Source organism: Saccopteryx bilineata, chromosome 3 (genome assembly GCF_036850765.1).
Source record: "Saccopteryx bilineata isolate mSacBil1 chromosome 3, mSacBil1_pri_phased_curated, whole genome shotgun sequence".
In the NCBI taxonomy this organism is placed as follows: domain Eukaryota; kingdom Metazoa; phylum Chordata; class Mammalia; order Chiroptera; family Emballonuridae; genus Saccopteryx; species Saccopteryx bilineata.
The window spans coordinates 285,250,772-285,255,336 of NC_089492.1; positions in this window are offsets into that span (position 1 = coordinate 285,250,772).

Here is a 4,565-nt window from a genome sequence, read left to right on the forward strand (position 1 = left end):
CAGTTTCCTTCTAAGAAATCTTCCCCACCCCGCGCACCCCAGATCCTAGAGGTGTTTAATCCAAGCCTGTAGGTCTGTAATGAGACTGCAATGGCCTTGTAGGCAGAAAATGCAAAGCAAACAATTCCTGGGATCAGAGTGGACATTTATTAAAAACTTATATTGTGGCAGACAGTGGGAAAGCACTCAGAGTAAACGCTCACAACAACATGCTGTAGACGCCATTTTTATCCGGAGTTACAGGAAGGTGGTTGAGGGTAAGAGAAGTTAAGAGGCTTACCCAAAGGCACGTCACTGGTTGTACGAAATTGTGCTGGGACCCAGGAGCTCTGGCTCTAGGACCCTGACATTCAGCCACCCAGCTCTGCTGCCCACAGGGAAGTGAAATACTGCCAGGGCTGAGAAGCAAAGGACGAAGGCAAGGAGGGGAGGACAGATTGGAGCCAAATGAAGCACGAGGTTGGGTCTGTGGAATGTCCCTGCAGCTCACCCAGGGACACTGCATTCATCCGGACCAGCTGGGGCCAGAGGCCTGAAGGAGGGGAAGGGGGGGAAGACCCAGCTGGCTGGGGTGAGGAAGGAACCCAGAGAACAAAGGAAAGTGAAACTATTCTCAAAGGAGCCAGAGTTCCTGCTATGACCCCTGTCATGACTATGGAAGGAAAAAATGGACCCCCACAAAGCACATTCCACAAGGCTTTCGGGGAGGACCATGCTTTTTGTGTATACTTTTGGAAGTCAAGTGTAAGTTTTTCATGTCCCTTCATCAATCCTGTCTCAGCCTTTCTTTGTACCTTCAACGAAGAAACTGACATGCAGAATAGACTTGTTCCTTCATCCGTTCATTCATTCATTTACTTAGGGAATAGCTATTGAACACCTACTTGGGTAAATATCTAGGAGAGAAGTGGCTGGACAGTATGGTGGTTGTATATATAGCTTTTTAAGAAATTTCCAAACTGTTTTCCAAGTTGGTTGTATTTTTTTTTTTGTAGCACTTATCAATATCTGAAGGTATTGCCCTATCAATTTACTTGTTTATTGTCTGCCTGCATCCACCTAGACTATAAGTCCTAGGAGAGTCTTGCAACCTCAACCCTTGCCTGGTGCATAGTAGGTGTTCAGGGAATGAACTGATATCCACTGATTGAGCACATTTGTGTGCGCCACTTCCTCCTGTCACAGGCACCCGGAAGACCTGCCATAGAACTCCCTGCTTGTCATCAGGATGCCACTAACAGTCCAGGCTCTGTCCAGAAAGTCACCTGGTCAATGCTGATGGCTATGGAAATGGCTGATGGAGCAACCACATGCGTCATTTAGGTAAAGGTATTTTTTGGATCCCTGCCTTGTCCCCTCCTAGCAGAATGATGTTGCACAAGCTCTTTAGTCTCTGGGTGATGGTGGGGATCATGTGAGATCATTTACACAGCAGGCCTGGCACAGCTCCTGGCACTTTGTAAATGCTCACTAAGCAAATTGCTGCCCTGCTGGTAAGGGGAAAAACTCAGTGTTTCTCAGCACCTCCTGGCTCACGATTAATGCCAGGAGCAAACAGCAGGAAGAGGCCCCTTGGATGGAGAGAAGACTCCAGCCCTACCCCGTTCCTAGGAGCAACGCCTGGGAGACAGGCCTCAGCATTTGAGCGTGCTGTGCGTCTCCAACCCTGACACCTATGGCACTGCCACTCGGCATCTATGTGACTCGGCATCTAGTCACTTAATCTCTGAATTTTTTTCTGCATCTAGAAAATAGGGACAGTAATAGTCAAGTCCGGAAACATGTGAGGCAGAAAGGCATCAAATATGGAAGGCTTTGAAACGATTTCCAACTGTCCTTTGGTCCCTTGAAGTACTGGACACCCAACAATTCTGATGTGGCCTGGCCACTTCCTTTCCCAAGTAGGTAAATCAAACTGGAACGGACAAGATAACCAAAACATGGTCTGCGAGGCAGTGTGCCTGCCAGAAAGCCGGGCCGTCCACATCAGAGAGGGTCTGGAGGGCAGAGCCTGGCTCTTGGTGGCACAGGGAATGTCGCAGGGATTTGAATGTCTGGGGACCTGACCTCCAGCGATTCTGTTCAGCTTGTCACAAATACGGTGGCTCTGTGTTCCTTGGCCTTACTTCTGGCAGGGTCGGGGAAGGCCTGGCATTTCGTTGGTCAATGCTATTCTTTGTATTTGTGGATGCGACGTTCTTTCTCTTTCTGAGGCCAGCTGCTGGGAACAGAGGTGGTGGGAAATAGGGCAGAAGTGGAGGAACAGAAAGAATAGAACCCTGTGGGTGGGAGTCGGGGTGGCTCTTCTGGGCTCCCAGACTTAAGCCCCTGTCCTTTGGCCCAGGCTCTCTGGTTGATGCCAAGATTCTGAAAGTATCAAACGATATTATGACTCGTCAGTAAAATCGCTGTGTCCGTACCACCATTCAGTCAAAGCAGGAAGCGGACGGGATCCAGGGGGAAGCAGGTGCTTGGAGGGAGTCAAGGTGGGCGAGTCTGCTGCTCCCTGCTTCCTGGGTTTTCTGGAGGAGCCCGGGCATTGCTGGGAGGCGCAAGATTCCCCTTCACTAGAGGACACACTTGCTTTTTTTGACTAGCCAAAACGAAGGAGGGACTGATTCAGAACTCTTTGTCCCAACAGCCACAGATTTCAAACAGCGGCATCCATTGCTGACTTTTCTGGGCCCAGCCAGGCTCCTTGGATACTCCTCCTTGAGCCTTAAAATGCAACCAATTTCCTATGGCTTCACCATCTCATCAGGGTCCTATGCAAATTGCTTCTGGGTGAGTCCCATCCTCTCACAAGTCCTCACCAAACACTCAGTGATATTACCCTCCCCCTCCAGAGACCTATGTGCTCAAGTTGAGCAACTGAGAACCCATCAGAACACCCTAGGACCCCTAGGTGAATGTGGAAAAGCAGAAAAACAGTCTGCCTGTGACCTTTAGTTGTTAGAAACCAGCCAGAAAGAGTGGATTTCAGAGGCTGTTGCCCAAAGCAAAGACAGCCCATCCCCCAGTGGCTCTCTGACTCTGTCCTACGCATTTCTTCATTCCCCTTATCTTACCCCAGCAATCCTCCTCCTGTCCTGTGTACGTGTCTGCACACACATGAAGGCTCTCACTAAATAGGTGCCTCCCGCCTCCCACTGCCTGTCCTGGTTCTGGCCCTCTGTCCCACTTCTGTCCGAGTTCAAGCTGCCACCTCGTGCCCTCCGTCCAGCCTCCCATCTCTCCGTGTGGATGGTGTTGGAATTCCGAGGGAGGCATCTGAGAGCTCAGGCTGTGTGCCTTAGAGATTGCTCAGACACACAAACAAGGCCAGGTATGGCCACTGGGCCCTGGGGGAAATACGAGGCCTAGAGTCCCTCCAAGATGCCTATCTGCCAGGGGGCTTATCCTGGTGTTTGCTTTCAGGCTGTTGCTGGGCTGGCTCACTGCAGGCGGCCTCCTGTCTGGCTGGGTGCAGGGCCCTCCCCCCAGGGGGCAGTATGGGAGCCTGTGCTCAAGTGGGGAGAGATAAGAGAAGAATGAGGAAGCAGGTGGTGAGGTCTGGCAGGGTGCTTCCACAGCTTCCGCCAGCTAGGAAGCCCCTGGGAGGAAACCTGGGGGGCCCTCCAGGAGGCAGTGTGAAGGTGGGTGCATGACCTTTGGGTCTGGCAGGCCAAGGCTGGGGCCAGCCCGAAGGAGCTCCTATCCCTTGCAGGCCCTGACAGCCACCTTGTTAATCCTGGGTGAGCTGGGGAGGGAGTGGGGATGGGTTGAGGATAGTGACCAACTACCAGTAGGTGCTCAGTTACCTTGAGGCATTTGAGAGGTAACGGGTTCAGTGAACATAATCAGGTTTTAGAATCGGAGGGTCTTTGGTGAGCCCCTAGCACTGTGACTACTGTACTATTCTGACAAGTGGACTTTTCTTTCTTTCTTTTTTTTTTTTTTTTAATTATTTTTATTTATTCATTTGAGAGAGAGAGAGAGAGAGAGAAGGGGGGAGGAGCAGGAAGCAGCTTTGACTCCCATATGTGCCTTGACCGGGCAAGCCCAAGGTTTTTTTTGAACCGGCAACCTCAGCATTCCAGGTCGATGCTCTATCCACTGTGCAACCACAGGTCAGGCCCGACTTTTCTTTCTTGATGCCTTAGTTTTTCTCCTCTGCAAAACGCGGTCCAACAATTTCCAGCTATACAAGAGGGTGGATGCCTCATGCAGTGGACACACCTAATAAACAGAGGCCGGGGTTGTACTTGGATAGATGCATTTCCTCTCTAAACATGTACAGTCTCCTCTTATCCATTTCTCCTTCTCCTCAGATGTCCCAAGACCCCCAGTGGACACTTGCAACTGTGGATAGTACTGGTCCCTGTCTATACTGCACCCCATAGATACTATGCTCTTTGCTATACAAACATACCTACCTATGATAAAGCTTAACTTGTAAATTAGGCACAGTAAGAGATTGATGACAATAACTAATAAAAATAGAACTGTAACACTATGCTGTGATAAAAAGTTATGTGGTTGGGCCCTGGCTGGTTGGCTCAGCGGTAGAGTGTCGGCCTGGCGTG